This window comes from Trachypithecus francoisi, unplaced genomic scaffold, assembly GCF_009764315.1.
Source record: "Trachypithecus francoisi isolate TF-2019V2 unplaced genomic scaffold, Tfra_2.0 Lachesis_group17, whole genome shotgun sequence".
Classification (NCBI taxonomy): domain Eukaryota; kingdom Metazoa; phylum Chordata; class Mammalia; order Primates; family Cercopithecidae; genus Trachypithecus; species Trachypithecus francoisi.
This window is the reverse complement of record NW_022681462.1, coordinates 83,616,540-83,635,783: the sequence shown is the minus strand read 5'-3', so window position 1 is coordinate 83,635,783 and position 19,244 is coordinate 83,616,540. Positions and strand designations below refer to the sequence as shown.

General features: G+C 39.2%; 1 protein-coding gene across 3 annotated transcripts in view; it reads left to right on the top strand.

Annotated features, from left to right (window-relative positions):
• LDAH (lipid droplet associated hydrolase) overlaps positions 1-19,244 on the top strand; it is a 147,725-nt gene that overhangs the window by 45,063 nt on the left and 83,418 nt on the right. The gene's annotated exons all lie outside the window — the stretch shown is intronic.

The window sequence follows — 19,244 nt, the reverse complement described above, 5'->3', positions numbered from 1 at the left end:
AGCAATCTGAAGCCAAGATAGGACATGATCGCTTCATGGCCGCTTTGTGTGAGGATTTTGACTGTTTCTCACTCCATGGGATAAAATATCTTCAGTGGGGTCTCAGAGCTCACTAAGCGCTTGCTCCTTTTCTCACCAGCTTCACCTACTTACTTCTTACTCATAATTGCCCTTGGGAAATATACAACTATAGCCTCCCTTGCTATGGTTTTTAATAATAAATGGAGGTTTTAAATTATTATTGGGTAGAAGAAAAGGTGTTTTTCATTTCTAAGTGTGAATTCAATAAATTCAAGATTGTACTCTGTTCTCTGTATTACTGTCTACTGTGTTGGTTTCTTTTTCCCCTAAATAAGGTGTCATAATCAGAATGCAGGCTTTTTTCTTGCTTTTAGCATTTTGCACAGCTTCTAATGTCTTTTGTGCCTTTGAAGTCTCCTCTCGTACTGTGTCATGTGGTTGCCATCTTTATGGTGTCCAGCCCTGCCTCTTAGTGGTTCTACTTGTACAGTTGCTGTGAGTTCTGGCTCTAGAACCAGAACACCTACGTTCCAATATTTATTGTCTTTTTTTTTTTTTTTTTTAGTCTGTCTGATCTTAGACAAGTTATTAAGTCTCTACTTCAGTTTTGAGTCTCAACCTCAGTTTCCTCATTTATAAAATGGGGATAATAATATGTTCTTCAAAGGATTTTTGTGAGGAATTATATAAAGCATCAAGAATGATATCTGGAACTTTAAAGTTCCAAATAAGTATTAGCTATTATTATTATTAGGAAGTAACTCTAGAGTCATTGTCTCAGTCATTAGGTTAACTGTTGTATTAGGTATCTACTGCTGTGTATCAAATTGCCCCAAAACTTAGCAGTGTAAAACAGTATACATTTCTTCACTCATAGTTTCTGGTCAGAAGTCTGGCCACAGCTTAGCTGGGTTCTCAGTCTTATCTGAAGGCTTTAGTTGAGATGGATCTGCATCCAGGCTCAATCATGTGGTTTTTGACAGGATCCCATTCCTTGAGTGTTGTTAGACAGGGGGCCTTCATTCAGTGGTGGCAGTTGGGCAGTTGGGTGGCCACCTTCTCTAGTATGTCAGCCTATCTAGCTTACTTCATTAGAGCATGCCTGGAAGAAGAGCCAGGGAGACAGGCTGCTAGCAGATGAAAGTCACAGGCTGTAACCCAGTTACAAAGTGACATCCCATCACGTTTCCTGTATTCTTGTTAGAATCAAGTCACTACATCTAGCCCACACCCAAGGGGAGATAATTACACAAGGGCATGAATACTAGGAGGTGAAGGTCACTGGGAGCTGTGTCAGAGCTGCGTACGCCACCACTCTAAAATTAGGATTTCACTTGTGTGTTGTGCAATCAAGCACATGGACATAGGATGTACATAAATTAAATTACTGCATTTATTTACTGGTATAGGCAGTGATTTGTACCTGTCAAATAAAATGTAGCAAACTGACATGACATAATTATTTGTTGTTAGTTGTTCCAGGTGTCTTAAACACTTTAAAACATTAAAAAGGATACTTGCATATTTGAAATAATAGCATTACTGTTCTGTAAACATAGGCAAGAAAATATTCATTTCGGAGCTCATCACAGGCTATTATTAACTTAATCACAGATCTGTTATGGTTTTTGTGTTTTCTCCAGATCTATTCTGCATGTGATGTGTGGTTTCTCTTTTGTGTATTTGAAAACGATTTTTCAACACATTGTCTTGAACCCTTCTCTCTTTTTGGGCTCGTATTCACAATGTTTGTTGGGAAAGAAGTAGAATGCATCTCAAGTTTAGTGTGCTTTCTTATAGCTTGTTCAGCGTCATAACTTTCTAATTATTGTCCTGCCTTCAAGTGTCCTTGCTTTTGCAGGAATAGTGGTGAAAAGGGGAAACAAAGATGAAACGTGAGCTTAACCTACTTTATTTGTGGAGACATAACTCAAACTGATTATAGAGTTTCCAGAAAGACATGTGAAGCAGTGTTTTATCTTCTTAAAAAGGGCGTAGGCTAGAAAATAATGTGTGCAATAAATTGTCCAAAAGGTCACCTCTTTTGGGGGGTGGGAGGGGCAGTGAACATCTGTATGATTTTTAAATTATTATTCAGAAGCTTTATCTGGTTTCAATTAACTACATTGTTGAAATTCCCTACCCCATCCCCAGCCCCCATTAAACACCTGGGTCAGTGAATATTGGTGGTGTGATCCCTGCCAAAGTGTTGAAATTTCAGTGTCTCTGGGCTACTCTAAGACACTGCAGTGCCTGCATGCCTGAAGTTAGCATGACATGCTCCATTTGAGATGCATTTGACAAATATGTTTGTGTAAGCCAGAATGTTACAATCCTTAATCATTTTGCCAAAAATAAGTTAGCTATTATGTTTTATAACATATGAAGTGTGATAATAAGAAACTTGTGTTTCCATCTCTTCTGTTATTTTTTACTGGAATATTTGACTCTCGTAAGATTTTGAGGACATATGTGTAGTTTAGTAGCTAGCTGGCTTATTTAGTTTTATTTTGGTTCAGCTCTTTGCAATATTTTCATAACTAATTATAGGCAACTTGGTCTTAAATCATTTTAAGAGACTTACTGTATATGTCAGATACATTGTCTGACCTGTATTTTAATATACTAAAAAAAAGTTGCCGCTTTAAAAAAATCTGGTATTTTGTATTTTTAGTAGAGACGGGGTTTCACCGTGTTAGCCAGGATAGTCTCGATCTCCTGACCTCGTGATCCGCCCGTCTCGGCCTCCCAAAGTGCTGGGATTACAGGCTTGAGCCACCGTGCCACCGCACTCCAGCCTGGGCGACAGAGCAAGACTCCGTCTCAAAAATAAATAAATAAAAATAAATAAATAAATAAATCTGGTATTTAAAATTATTTATCTAAACAAATTCCACACATAGAATTAGAGATATTCTTCATATATTTTTAAAGTAATGCTCAGTATAGGGAATTTAAAGAGAAACTTGAGCAAATAGGTAATTGGAAGACTGTTAAATCGTAGCTATCATGACTTAAAATAATAAACATAATTGTTTTTAGGTTCATGGGATCTTAGAACTGAGATAGGCTTTAGAAACAATCTGGCCCCATCTTTCATTTTATCAATGGGAAGTGAGAGAAAGGTCCCTTGCCAAGATTCAGCCTTGGCTCTGCCTGAATCTGGGGTGGAGCATACTGATATTAGCTGTGAGTATAAAAAGAATCCAAGAAGGTATTGATGGCTCCTCCAACCTGTGGATGATAGCAGAGACTATAGCTATTACAGTGTGCCCTGCACTGTACACAACTGCTAGGTTCGTGTGACTCATTGTGTTGGTGCTCCAGGAGTAGGAAACCCCATGAATGCTCTAGCAATTTCAGGATTGTGTGTTGCCGTAGGGGGAGAATAATCAGAAGCAAAAAAGTAGTAATCTTATCTCCACTATTTAGAATCTTCTTTCTCTTATCAACCGTCTATATGTTAAAAATGTGTCACCTGATTTTGCCAGTAAATATTTTTCATAAAGTTCAAGTTTGGGAGTTGAGTTGAAAGCCCTTGATTCTTCACTGAGTCTTGGGGTGAATATCAATTAATATAACTTTAATTTTCCTCTAAGAATTTATATAACCTTTAATGATAACATGTTTTCCTCTTCCAGGGATATCAGATCCTTCACAAACTTAATTTTTTATATTATTTGGCCTTCCTGTGCACAATAACATAGAGTTTCCTTTGTCTGTCTGGTTGGCAAAATTGTTTTCTCTCTGAATGAAATTTCCAGATTACTTAAACTCACTATCTTAAGTACCAGACTATTTTATCCAACAGGATAAAAATTTGTCTAAAGTATATTACTTACTTATCTGCCTTCTTCAGCAATGCATATTGAGTATAGAGGAATTTTTTTCTTAGTGATTTAAGGGCAGTGGTAATAACACTATTATTTTGATAGTGTTATACTAGAATAAAATGTAATCAAAAGGAATGTGCCTGTGTCCTGAAATTTCTTAGGTGATAATGCTTTTTCATTAAAAAAAAATGTTTCATGTATGTCTATGTTAGTTTTTCTATCTCCTCGCTCAGTGTTAAGTACCTCTTCTCTTCCCTACTTCTAATTTATTGCTGCTAATTTGCTATAGGCAGAGAAAATCAATAACTACATTATAATTTTTTTTTCAGGTCCTAAATAGATAAAGGAGTAAAACTGACAGCATTAAATGTGTGGGCATTGTTATCACTCAGCTGTTTTTTCTCTTCTTTTGAGATCCTCAAAAAGAATGTTTTGGGGCATTTTAAATACTCAAACTTTTAGAGACTCAACATATAACTACAGCTGAGAAGCTTGCAAAAGTATACTAGGAGAATTAGAATAGCATGTTAGATCATGTATGTTTTGATTCAGGAATATACCTCATCCATACTAAGGAAAAAATAGCTTCAGTGTTCTCCAACAATGAGATTATTGAAACTGTAGTTTACTTACACTATTCTGCATGCTTGTAAGACGCATTCATATGTCAGTCAGCTGTGTTTAACAGTTGAGATAATCGGGAGGGAGGGAGAAGAATAGGAAATAACTCATTTGTCATAGTAAATTTTGTCAGAATCCTTTCCCTAGATTCAAGTGACAAGACATGGAAGGCAAAATGAGGCAGTACTGTAAGGCTCTGAATGTTTTGTCGAGAGAGGTGTCTTCTACCTGGGAAGCTCAGAAAAAACTTCCTGGACGAGCTTCAGGGCCACTGAAGGATGAGTTAGTTGTATCTGGAAGTAGAGGATTTGATATGGTGACTAGGGGGTACTGTGCATTCTAGGCAAGGGGGACAGCATGAAGAGAAATGGTTTTCATCACTGGGCACAGGGAGAGGGCAGTGGGTGGTGTGACTGGGTTGCAGCAGAGTGTGCCTGGAGGGATCAGTCAGACATGAGATTAATAGAGATGTACAAAAAGCTGGGCTAAGGAGTGTGGACTCATTTTCTGGACAGCAGAAAGCCACTGAAGGATCTCTGATGATAGCAGTCATGCATCAGGTAAATTAATCTCTCAGGGAAAAGGAAAATGAGATGGAGAGAGAAAAAGTGCAGTATAAAAAGTGAACATCCACGTGACAGGAAAGTTTACTAGTCCAAGCAAGAAATAATAAAGAGAGTGTAAGAGATAAAATTGCCCAAGGAGATTGCTGAGAAAAGAGAGAGGTCATAGATGTATATCGGCAGAATGACTTCATTTGCCATAAAGGAGTGTTACAGGATTTTTGGGGTGTTGCTGTTCTGGCCAGAAACATGTGGTTGGTGGCACCTTTGCCTGAGTTTTGCTGGGGCCCACTGGGCTAGTTCCACCCACTCTGCCTGACAGGCTGTGCTCAGCTCATGCTGCCGGCCTGGATCCTATGCCTCCAAGGGAGAATAGAGTCAGGCATGGAGTGATGAGGGGGGTGTGTGAGCGAGTGTGGGTTCTGGCCACTGCACAGTCAGTTATGCTGACTGCTGCCATGGGGCAGGCAGCTTCAGGTGCCAGCTCTCTGTGAGGCCGCAGCTGGACCAGGCACACTGTAAGCAGCTTCCCCGGTGGCACCAGGGAATGCAGTGGCACCCAGAAGCTTAGAGACGCCAGGAACCACAGGGCCCCAAAGAGAGAGTCACAGCTCTGACTCAGGGAGCTCGCAGGTCTGGGCTCCCTGAAGTGCTGCAGATTTTCTCTCCTTCTCTTCACTTGCAACATGGAGAGCAGGGGGCATGTTTCGGCTCTGTTTGTGTTATAGCAGCTCTTTTAGCCTCGCCACTCTTCGGGTCCCGAGTTCTTGTTCTACGACAAGGAAGAATGAGGTTTGCAGACAAGCGGAGGGTGAGCAAGACAGAGAGGAGCTTTATTGAGCAATAAAACAGCTCAGAGAAGACCCACAGTGGACAGCTCCTCTATGTAGCCCAATGAGTGTTCAGTTCCTAGCAGAGAGGGTAGCTCCTCTCTGCAGCTGATCATCCCATCCTGCAGCTCTGAGCAGAGAAGAGGCCCTATAGTAGGTGGCTTCTCTGTGCAGGCAGGTCATCCCTTTGTCTGAATCTCTTGGTAGAGATAGTAGCTCCATTCTGCAGCAGGTCATCCCATTGTCTCTCTGTCCTCTGCTCTGGCTGAGCCCAGGGCTTTTACAGGCCTCAGAGAGGAGGAAGTGCGCACTGATTGGTCCATGGGCAGCCATGGGTAGGCCCAGAAAGGGCACCACGAGTCCCCTACTCTGGTCCATGGGACTGGCAGCCTGGCCTCTAGCTTTCAGACCCTCCCTGACCTGCAGGTGGGGCCTCACCGGAGACCCTCCCCCTTCTGCCCAGTGGCCCATCTGCCTCCTGCCAGCATCTATGGCACCCAGGTTGCTTGTGCCAAGGGGCACCTGCAGGCCAGTGCCGAGCCACCCTCAACACCCCCCCTCAATTTCCCCTCATGCTTGTCAGCACCCAAAATCCAGAGGGGGCTGAGGTGGCAGGGAGCTGGCATGTCAGTGCTGCCTCAAGTGTGCGCACACCCAGCTGGGCTGTGACAGTGCCCAGGCTTGGCCCCAACCCTACTCCAAGATCAGAGTGGGCGCCAGGAGCAGGGAGAGGCCAGGGAGTGGGAGCAGGCCTCTCCAAGCCTTCAAGGGCACAGAGAGGCATGGGTCCACAGCTCTTACTTGGGCTGCTGCCTGCTTCTGGCTCTCGTGACTCCGTGACGCATGAAGCCCAGCTGCACCCCCTCACAGCTTGGGGCAGGGGCTCTAGGTACTTGCTGGGCCTAGAGGATATAGTGAAATAATGGACAAGGTGGTTGCAGGAAGTTAGGTGAGAAATGGATAGTGATTCCACTGGCCAGTGAAGGAGAATACATGATAATTTAAGGAAGAAGCCAGTCAAGGGAACTTTTTTCCTGTAAGTGGGGGAGAATTTAACATATGCTGAAGGGAACAGCCCAAGCACAGAGAGATGTCAAAAGTGAAAGACAAATAGGAACTTTTGTTGGAACAGGTTTCCTTCCATTTGTCTTTTAGTCTACATACTTGAAGACTTGGAAAATGGAATTTTTCTTAATATTTGTGTCTTTGCAAAAGTGGTTTCCCCCTTCCCTGGGGTGTAGGGGGAACATATATTACATATTTGGTTCTCCTTTTCTATCTAGAAAAAGTCTAGCTCAATTTTTAAAATAGATGTTATTGTCATTACTAACAGTGATTATACCTAGCATTCATTTGAAATTTATAAAACATGTTCACATGTAACAAGGTATTTTAACAGTCTGATTTTTCCCATCTTAAAGATGAGACTGAAGTGCCAAGGAGTCATGTATCCAACCCATATGTCAACTAGTAGAAAGTAGCAGAGCTGGGACTCTGTATTCTGTTTTCTAACTTTCCCATTATCTGTTTTCTAGGTGAGTTAATTAGAAAGGTGATGATTACAGATGGTTAGACTAAGTTGCTTTCACAGATGACCAAACTATTTGGCCTAAACTTAAGATTTCTATTTTTGCTTTTTTAATATTTGAGTTCTTCAAATACACAGTGAGTGTTTGAGTAGGAAGCAGGTGAATGCATTGGGAGGAGTTCGGAGAGAACTGAGAGAAATGACAGCATGTGTGAGTGCTCTGGAGCATAGGAGATAAAGAGACTGTTGAGGCCTGGGCCAAGGGCAGAAATTAAACTGAAAAGATAGTAAATCAAAGTCCTAGAATTGAGCTGGGAACAGAAGGCGTATGAAGGAAATGGAGGATTCTGCAAACATAGTGCATAGTAGTTTGACAGTTACCTCTGTGTGACCCATTAATAAATCCTGCTGTGTGAAAAACAGAGGCTTAGACAATCAGCACCTAACTACTCTGATTTGTGAAAGATTTTCCATTTCAGAAAACAGTAAGTCTCTTACTCTGTTTGTATTGTAGATGACGAAATGCTATTTTTCCAATCACTTATGCATTCATTTAAATATATATGTATCTGCATATTTGTGCATACACACACATTATCTTTTCTGAATTACCCAGAATACTTTGCTAAAAACTAGACACATGGACAGTTTCAACTTTTCAACTTCAGCCATTTTTAGTTATCTGCGTATTTTTTTAAATCCTGAAATTGCTTTCAAAGTGGAAAAATTGTGTGGGCTTTTTTCATCTTTTCATAACTCAAAAACGACTTAATATGTTTTTCTCAAACTTTGCAAAAAAAAAAAAAATCACCTTTGGGCTGAAACCAAGCATGGAAAATTTCACCACAAAGGGCTAATTTTTTGGAAAGCTGCAAGAAAGTGAAAACAGGGGTTTATAATAGAACATTCTTCATGCATGTTAATACTTAGTACTTTATCTAATGCATTTCATCTGAGAATTTCTGAACACTTTTCAGATTTAAATATTGAGCCATTTTAATATTTGTGTACCCATGATATATTGTCAGATATCAAAAAGTTCCCCCATCCTCTCAGATGTCCAATAGCTTGGGAATTAGTGAGATGTGTTTAAAATGACAGGTAGGGCAAATGAAGTTAAGTGGCTGCTAGCCAGCGAAAGCCATATATTTACTGCCCAACACATTTTATCACTACCTCTTCTTGGCCCAGGAGTACTGTAGTTGTAAGTAAAATACAATAGATGACGTGGCACTATTTTGAATAAGCCAATATGTCTCAAAGTAGTATCAACAGCACCTGTGATCTTGTTAGAAAAGCAAATTCTTGCCCCTCTTCACTCCCAAGGGGTGGGGCTCACCAACCAGCCTTTAGCACTGCAGGTAATTCTGACACATGCTTAAGTTTGAGAACCACCTACCTAAGCTTTCCAAAAGCTTGGAACAGAACGCATTGAAATGCTGTGGACAATTCAATCTGTCCTTGGTCTTTCTGTGATGTCAGCTCTGTCTTCTCATATCCTTTGGAAGCAGGAGGAATACGAATCAAATTCTCTGAAGGAAAGATCTTCTGTATTAATGTGCTCTAGCTCTTTCCACCTATGATGTTGTCCATAAGCACAGAGACTCCCTTGAGTAAATGTGCTGATACCAGCTTGTTCAGGGTAACAGCACTACCAAGATGTATTTTCTCATTTCCTTGAATTATTAGGGTCAAAACTGGAATGGGACTATAAACTTCTTTCTTATTTCTTTGAAATCTTTTAAGTTATAAGATGGTATCAGATCTGTCAGTGGAAGTTGACTGAAGCTCTGCTCTTTGGTGTGTAAGTTCTCAATCTGACGCTTTGCAGTAGCCCTCTGCATCTCAGCAAATCCACGGTCTATATTTTTGTGTCTTCGGGCACTGAAGTAGTTGTTTATGTGCCATTGTAACAAGTTTTGAAAATATGACCCTGGTGATGGAAGTCTCTAGTCTGTAGTATGTGGGCCTTTAGCTAATCCTTTTAGCCTAGGTTAATTTCTTACTATAAATTATTTGTAGAAATTCATTAAAAGGACAGCAAGTTCTCAAATAAAGATGCAAAGTATGTGAACAGATAATTCACTGAAGAACTAGCTAATATATCAAAAAGTGTGTGCCTACCACAATGTGTGATACAGTGTTTTATGAATTAGTATATAGTAGTATACTTAATGATGTCTGTTTATATTGAGTATGGTAGTATTTACTAATGTTGATTTGATGAATGAACCTCAACAGTTATCAAAATTAACCATTACTATTACATAGTCTAAAAGAAAAGTTGTGTTGTGTATGTGTATACTTCAATATACATTTTTGGAAAGTTTGAACAGGTAAATACCAGGTGGCTTATAGTAGTTTTCTGTGTTGGTTAGGGGTAAAGGTTGTATTGGAGTGAAAACTCTACATTGTTTCTGCTTTTCTTTGTAATGACCATGTATTATCAGAAAAAAATAATTTCCATTAAAAAAAGTATTCATACCCTTTGAACCTACTAATTATTTTCTTTGGAATGTATATTAAGAAAACAGACAGATAGAAAAAAATCATGTGCAAAAATATTATCTATTATAACAAAAAAATTGGAAACATCCTAATGTCTAACCTTAAAGGCAAGGTTAGGTAGAGTATGGAATGTACAGCCATTAAAATTATATTTGCAAAAGACATTATAATACATAAAAGTTAATTATAGAATATTAAGGATGTCAGAGTACATAGAGAATATGTGAATACAACTATATAAAAATCACACATGGAAAAGCTTGATAATAAAATTATAAAATGAATTTAGTGGTTGTATTTAAGTGGTGAGTTTGGGTTTTTTTTTTCTATTTTTTCTTTTTGAATTTTAGTTGTTCCAGGGGAGATCTTTCTTTTTAAATTTAATTTAATTTCAGATTCATAGGGCACATGTGTATGTTTATTACATGAGTATATTATGTAATCGTGCAGGGTGGGGGGTTGGGCTTCTAGTGTACCAGTTACCCAAATAGTGAACATTGTACCCAATAGGTATTAATTATGTTCACTTTGTATATTGTCAAGTTCAGTGCAGTCCTTCTTAGGGCTCAGTCAAATTATCCTACAAGGCCCATATTAAATACCAACCTTCTTAAGTCCTTCTGAGGACAAGATGGTTTATAAATAGACGAAAGAACAAATAAGTCGTTAGCCAAATGTCACTGCCTGCATGAAAACTTTGCTGATTGCTCTGATAGAGTATAACTTCTGCTACTTTTGGGCCAATCATATTGTCTCCTATTAGCTTTTCTGTTGTGGCTTGTAGCTTAAGTGTAATTTTTTTTATAGCCACAAGAGCAAGAGCTGGCTCATTCTCTTCTTTGTATCCTTGCAAGTTCTAGCATAGGGTTTTACACATCCCAAAAGGAAGACATCCATTTTTTTCATTTAATTAAATTAAACTATATGAAAGTTACATCAGCAGCTTCTGCTGGTAAAATCCTCACTTGGTTCATAAGTGCCACTGACTTCTTCTGTTCATATAGATTAACCACTGCATTGACCTTAAGGAAACAATTGTCTTGTTTGACAGTGAAAGAGAGTACAGATCAGCAGCAAGAGGTAGCAGCTATATGCATCCAAAGGAGCAATACTAAATCAGCTTCTATAAGATAAAACTGAAGAATATTATTATCTCAGAATAGTTGAAGATTTCTTAAATTGGACAGCACAAATGTTTGTGCAAAATACTGCTGTACATGAAAGGAAATAGCTTAGGGGTGTGGTGGACAGACTTTAGGGTGGGTGGCACCCCATGATCCTTACCTCCTAATGTTCGTTCCTACACGTAATCCCCTTCGTAAGTGGATATGGCTGATGACTTGCATCTAACCAACAAAATATGATAAAGGTGACAGACAGGAAGCACATGATTATGTGTATGTGATTTACATACCTAAGATTGTAGGGCCTGTCTTGCAGAAGTCTCTCTCCCATGCTGGCTTTAAAAGTAAACTGCCATGTTGTGGGTTGTCTATGTTGAGCAGCCTCTATGGCAAGGAGTTGCAAGGGGCCACTAGAAGCTGAAAGCAGCCTTCAGCCAACATCCAACAAAAAAACTGAAATCCTTGATCCTATACTACAAAGAACTGAATCCTGTCCACAACCTTAGTGATTTGTATCCTTCCGCAGTCAAGCTTCAGATGAGACTGCAGCCCTAGCTGACACCTTGATTGCAGCCTGGTAAGATGCTAAGCAGAGAACCCAGCTAAGCTAGGCCTGGACTCCTGGTGTGCAGAAACTGTGCAATATCAAGTTTGTATTGTTTTAAGCTACAAAGTTTTAGTAATTTATTACATAGCAATAGAAAACAGATCAAGAGGAAATTAAAAGGGTAATATCAACTCCTTGTTTTCTTTGCAGGGAAACCCACCTCTAAGACCAGTAGTGGCCCAAAGTTAGTATCAGCCTTGTAGCAGTAGCAGCTAGCCTAGCTTTTTCCCCTGCCACTTTTCCCTGCTTTTATGCTATCTTACCCACTCTTCCTACTCCATTCAATTACCTAGATTTTTGGCCTTCCTTGCAATTTTTTTATTAACATTACTTCTCTTCCCACCTCAAAAAAAAAATAATTTGGGTTGTTGATAAGTGTGCCTTTTGATAGCTTGCCTGGTGATTATTATTTGATGTATTAACAAAATCACAGGTTGGGATTAGCATCATTCATCCTATTCTAGGTTGAAGCAGATCTTATTTGGAAGTATGGCCATATTCAAATCTCATCTGACCAAGAGGTTAATAGTGGTAGGATATTGAGAGGCCCAGGCCCTGCGGTATAAGAGAGTGGCCCATACTAAGGCAGAGGTGACACTTTTGTGAATTTCGTTGCATTTGGGTGGATATAGGTCTGAAAAATATCGCTTGTACCTGGCCACACTGAAGCCTTGTTCATAGAAGAGCACATTCATAGAGCCTCAGTAGACAGACTAACTATCAGAGAAGACATAACAGGGAGGGGAGTGGAAACAGATGAACAACATTCTGTGAAATGCCTCTTTTTGGCTTTTGTTTAGTTCAGATAGAAGCTTCTTTCTAGGTCTGTTTGTGGAGATGAGAAGTATGATTGTGATCTTTAAGAAAGGAAAAAGCTCTCTAATACAGTTAACCAGAATGTATGAGGTTGTTTTACGCTCACTTCTTGCTTGTATGGAAAATCTGTGAACAATATGCAATGTAGGCCACAAAAAATTTCCTGAAATGGAAAAAGCCTAGCAGGCACTAAATGAAATGAAAGCTAGGCACTAAATGAAAGATGCTTCACAAGAATAAAATGTGCTTGCTTTGAGATCTCACATTCCAGGCCATTTCAGACTAATTGTGTTTGTTTGGGAAGAAGTAAGATTGTCAGGTATCAGGAAGGTGTATCGATACATAAAAGACAGAAGCCAGCGTCATACTGCGAACCTCTCCCTAGGAAACCAGACAGTAAATCATTTTTCAGGATCAGTTATATAGAGACCAGAGGGAGCATGCATGAATGAAGACACAGTCTAGAAACTCCATTTCAACAAATAATTTCTCCCCTCAGTAGTGTTGTTATGGGAGCTTCTGCAAAAAGCCAAATTGAGTGTTAGAGATTCAGCCTTTCCACTTTCATAATCTACTACCCTCAGGAAGACGCTAAGGAGCTTCTTACACCCTCTTACAAAGGAGAAAGTCTCTGAGAGCTTCAGTAATATTATATTAATGTCAATTGACATTTTTTCCGAAGAGATTTCATAAAAACTTAGGGACATATTCTGGTTATCTGGGTACCAGGAGGGTTCTCCTTAAGGCCCTTGTTTACTTCCATTAATAGTTTCTGTGTTTGCCTTACAGTCCCTGCACTTAGGGCTCCATCCTGACTTTATAATTTCTCATTGTCTAGATATATATTTTCCTATCTGTGTGCCTTTGTTGAGCTACTTCCTTTCTGCTTTGTCCTACACCATCTAATTGATGCCTTCTGTTCTTCTGGAAAATCATCTCAAACATGAGCTCCTGTGTGAACTCTTTCCTGATCCCAGTCATTTTTACTCTGTCCTTCCTTTGGTAACACTTTTTCTCATAATTCTTCTATATTCCACCCTGTATTACAGGCATTGCATATGTCTTTGATTTTTCCTGTTAGTTTTTTCAGCTTTCCTTTTAACTAGAGCATAATCTACATACGGTAATTCTTTTGTTTGTCTCCCTGTCTCATTCTAGATATTTCTTCTGACTTAACATTCTACTTCACTAATCTTCACTTGAGCTATGTATAAGCACCTTTAAACTCATCTGTTACATCTTTAATTTTAGTTATTCTATTTTTTGCCTATAAAATTTCCATTTTATTGTTATAATTATTAATTCCTGCAAATCTCCATCTTGTCATTTAATATCTTGATCATATAGTTATTTTAAACTCCCTGTCTGACTTTATTCTCCTTTCTACCATCAACAATTTTTAAAAGTATCATTACTTTTATAGAAGTTCAGAGATCATATATTTGACATGAAAATAAAGATTGTGTCGGATAATTCCAACATCTAAGTCTCATGTGGTTGTATTCCTACTTCTGCTTTTTCCTTCTTTGCTTTGGTTATATTATCTTGTCTATCCATATGCTTGTGTATTAGTCCAGGTTTGCCAGAGAAACAGAACCAATGGGATGTATGTACATGGAAAGAGGTTTATTATTTTTTCCGAAGAGATTTCATAAAAACTTAGGGACATATTCTGGTTATCTGGGTACCAGGAGGGTTCTCCTTAAGGCCCTTGTTTACTTCCATTAATAGTTTCTGTGTTTGCCTTACAGTCCCTGCACTTAGGGCTCCATCCTGACTTTATAATTTCTCATTGGCTCACATGTTTATGGAGGTTGACAAATCCCAAGATCTGTAGTCAGCAAACTGCAGACCCAGGAAAGCCAATGATGTAATTCTAGTTTCAGCCCAAAGGTTTGAGAGCCAGAATTTCTGATGGTTCAATTCCAATCCAAAGGCTGGCAGGCTTAAGACCCAGGAAGAGCTGATGTTTCAGTTTGAGTCTGAAGACAGGAAAAAAAAAAAAAAAAAGTCTCAGCTTGAAGGTGGTCAGGCAGACGGAATTCTCTTTTATTAAACCTTTTGGTTCTATTCAGACCTTCAACTGATTGGATGAGGCTCACTCACAGTAGGGAGGGCAATATGCTTTACTCAGTGTACCGTTCAAATGTTAATCAGCCAGAAACACCCTCACACATCCAAATTGTTTGACTAAATATCTGGGCACCCTGTGGCCCAGTCAAGCTGACATGTAAAATTGACCATCACAACTTGGTAAGTATTTTTTAAACTGAATGCCTGACATTATGTGTGAAAAATTATTAAAACAATATTAGAATCTTTTCTTCCTCCAGGGAGGATTTACCTTTGTTTCTGAAGTTATACTTAGGGTAGGTCACTTTGATGCCATTGGGAATTGGGCTGAATCAAAGTTATCTTTGGAGGGGCTGGCCTATTTCCAGTTCATTGTTACTTCTAGGGTATAGTCCTTTAATAGTTTCCACTGAAAGCCTAGAGTGCCTTCTCTTTAATGGGCATAGAACTCCCAAGTTTTTCCCTCAAGCCCACAAGATTTTTCAGAAACTCTCTTCAGCTTCTTGGCTTCGTAGCTACTGCTTGCGAATCAGCAAATAATAAAGAAAAGCTACTTCAGCACTCCTCTCTGAAGTTCCTTTCTCCCTAACATTTTAACCTTCAAATCTCCTCTGCCTCTGATGCCTTCAAGGGGACTTAAACATTTTTTCCCAACGTTTCTAATTGTTCTTAACAAGAAAATTGCTCTCCAGCAAGATAGCCTGCCATCTTCACCTCCCATCAACATCATTAGCAGCTGGTGCTGAGCTTTAAGATCTTCCAGCTCTGCTATTGAGAAATATGTCATTTCAAGTTTTTAATTATTTTTGTGAACTGTTTTCTTCCTCTGGAAAGTTTTAGAATATTCACTTTATTCTCGGTATTATATTTTATGATGATATTCCTTGGACTATTTATCCTTTTTAATCCAGAAACTGGCATACTTACACAATGAAAACTCTTGTATTTTTTTTCTCTTCTTGTTTTCTCGTTATTCATGTGTTATACTTTCAGAAAAGATTTTCTTGGCCGGGCGCGGTGGCTCAAGCCTGTAATCCCAGCACTTTGGGAGGCCGAGACGGGCGGATCACGAGGTCAGGAGATCGAGACCATACTGGCTAACACGGTGAAACCCCATCTCTACTAAAAATACAAAAACTAGCCGGGCGAAGTGGCGGGCGCCTGTAGTCCCAGCTACTCGGGAGGCTGAGGCAGGAGAATGGCGTGAACCCGGGAGGCGGAGCTTGCAGTGAGCTGAGATCCGGCCACTGCACTCCAGTCCGGGCGACAGAGCGAGACTCCGCCTCAAAAAAAAAAAAAAAAAAAAAAAAAAAAAAAGATTTTCTTGATTTATTTTCTTTTCCATTATCCATTTTTTTGGATTTTTAGTTTTTTACAATGGGAAATATGGGCTATTTTCCCAACTTTATCTTCCAATTCATCTAATTAAACTTTTGATTTTGGCATCTATACAAATAGTTTCTAAGGAATTTCTTGTTCTTTTCTTCCTTTTTGTAATATTTTTATTTTTATTTCATGGGTCTCTCTCACGAAAACACATTTTTTAGAGTTTTGGGGCTCTTGCATTGTCTGTATTTATTCTGAGTTCCTTTCTTCATGCTTTTTAAAAAATATTGATCTGTCTCTTGTAAGTGAAGCTTTCCTCAAATGTCTGGTACTTATTCATTATCCATTCATCTTTAAGAATGAGGCACCAGGTTGGGCATGGTAGCTCACTCCTGTAATCCCAGCACTTTGGAAGGCTGAGGTGGGTGGATCACCTGAGGTCAGGAGTTCGAGACCAGCCTGACCAATATGGTGAAACCCTGTCTCTACTAAAAATACAAAAATTAGCCAAGCATGGTGGCACACACCTGTAGTCCCAGCTGCTTGGGAGGCTGAGACAGGAGAACTGCTCGAACCCGGGAGGCAGAGGAGGGTGCAGGGAGCCAAGATCACACCATTGCACTGTAGCCTGGGTGACAGAGTGAGACTCCATCTCAAAAAAAGAAAAAAAGAATGAGGCACCAAAACTATCAGGAGGTTTTGTATGGGTGTGGGTTTGGCCAGCCCGTCAGCTATACTACAGGGTAATTGGACAGGTATCCAACTTTTTTGGTGTGGTATTCTCCAGTGTACATATTTTTTCTGGAGCCATTAAGTCTCTTCAGAAAAACATTTTCAAACCACTTATCTAACACACAGCATTGTGAAGCAAACAGCCCAAGGAGCTGGAGTTTGCATGTGAGAATGTCTTAGCATTTAGTGTTTTGGCTTTCACTTATATCATTTTTATGATATTCCTTTTCCCCTGCCTTTTTCTATGTCCTGTGTCTCCAAGTCAGGAGACTCTTTCTTCTATTTCTATACATAATAAACCTCCAGGCCATGATGGGTTTGTGGAGGAGTTGCTTGAGGATATTGGATGAGGCAAGTGTCCCAGGGGACTGGCTGCCTCTCAGCCAGCCTTTCATTCATCGAGTCTGCTCTGTGCCCTGCACTGTTTTACTGGCACCTGTCATGGTCTTGAATCCATCTGGGAACAAAATAGGAAAAGAAACAAAAAACAAATTCTGCTTATGCTGAATTTACAGTTTACTAAGGAGAGATGGTAATGAGCATAAAAATGAGTAAATTAATATGTTCAAAGGTGCTACTGCCTTGATATAAAGAGTGGAGCAAGATAAAGGGGATTGGAAGCACCATGGCTGGGGGATAGAGGGCAGTGGTGGACTACAAGTGATTTTTAAAACTTTTTATTTGGAAATAATTTCAAACTTACAAAAGAGTTGTGAGACTAAGAATAGTGCAACAATACAAGATACACTTTTACCAGATTTACCTGTTGTTAATATTTTACCTCATTTGCTTTATTTGCTCCCCTACACACACACACACACAAACACACAATATTTCTTCTTGAACCATTTGAGGGTAAAGTGAACATATTATTGCCCCTTATCCCTAAAGACCTCCTTAAGATATTCTTAAGAATAAGAATATTCTCTTAATCAACCACAGAACGGTTATCAATGTCAGTAAATGTAATATTGATGTAATACTTTAATCTACCTTGCATATTCCCATTTTGTCATTTGGCCCACTAATGTCCTTGATAGCATTTTCCCCTCTCCACTATGGTCTGGAGAATTAGGTATTACCTTGAATTCTCATATTTCTTTATTCTCCTTTAGTATGAAACATCTCAAGAGTATTCCTTTGTTTTTTCATAAAACTGACATTTTGAAGAATATAATTCCTTTTTAAAAAGAGAGTATCCTTAATTTGTGTTTGTCTTATGTTTTCTTTTGACTAGATTGAGGTTTTGCATTCTTAACTATAAAATAATACCTCATAGGTGATGCTATGTCCTTCTCAGAGTAGGTCACCTGTAGGCACATGACATCCAGCTGTTCTTCATTGGTGATATTAATTCCAATCACCTAATCAAGATGTCATCCAAAATTTCTCCACTGCATACTTTATTTTTTCTTTTCCTTTTTTTTTTTTTTTGGAGATGGAATCTTGCTCTGTCACCCAGGCTAGAGTGCAGTAGTGCGATCTCGGCTCACTGCAAACTCTGCCTCCCGGGTTTAAGCAATTCTCCTGCCTCAGCCTCCCAAGTATCTGGGACTACAGGCGCCCGCTGCCATGCCTGGGTAATTTTTTTGTATTTTTTTAGTAGAAGCGGGGTTTCACCGTGTTGCCCAGGCTGGTTTCAAACTCCTGAGCTCAGGCCATCTGCCTGCCTCAGCCTCCCAGAGTGCTAGGATTACAGGTGTGAGCCACTGCCCTGGCCTGCATACTTTACTTTTTCTTAGCCAAGAATAAACAGTCTGTGGGGAGGCACTTTTTTTTCATGTCAATGTCCTGCTCTTCAACAAAATTTTCTCCTAGATTCAACATCGATTGTTTATCCTTGCCTGATTCAATCTTTATGAAGATTTTCTAACTGTAGTACTTTCTCCACATAAACCCATTAGAACTCAATATTCTATTATAAGCAAGAACCTTCCTTTTTATGTATGTATAATTTGTATGTATGTATGTATTTGTCAGCATGGACTTATGAATTTTGGATGTATTAAAGGTATATGATTCATTACTGTATTGATTTTGATTAAATTGTTCCATATTTGGCTACCGGGAGCCACTTAAGTCTGGCTCCTATTGTAACTGCAATTTTAAGCAAGATGTTCATTAGGCATCATAGAAGTGACCTGCTGGAGGTAGAGTTAGCCACATGGCTATCTAGGGTACAAGGGTTCTAAACAGCAGGATAGTTATTACAAAGGCTTTGAGGCCACGAGTATGCCTGTTTGAGAAACAGCAAGGCCAGTGTGACTAAAGCAAAGTGACTAAGGTGTGAAGTAATAAGACAGGGAAACTTTCATTGCATTTGCCCTCCCCACACTCTTCTTCTGTATCCTGTGGTCCAGAAGAAACATTAAATACGCCCTTATACCCACCAACAAATAAAGAAGTGAAACCTGCCATAAAGTCAACTTCTTGAATTTATTTTGTATATTGTAAAATCCAGATAGCTACATATAGATGTGTACTTTTTGAAAATGTATCCCATCAGCCAGTGATAGTTATATTTCCATGGAGATTATTCCAGTCACCTGTATTTAAACAATTATACAGGATCTGACTATAATTAGAAAAGGGAGACAGGGGCCAAGTCAACCTACTACAAGTTTGGATTTCACATTTTAAATAATTGGTTAAAAAAAATAAA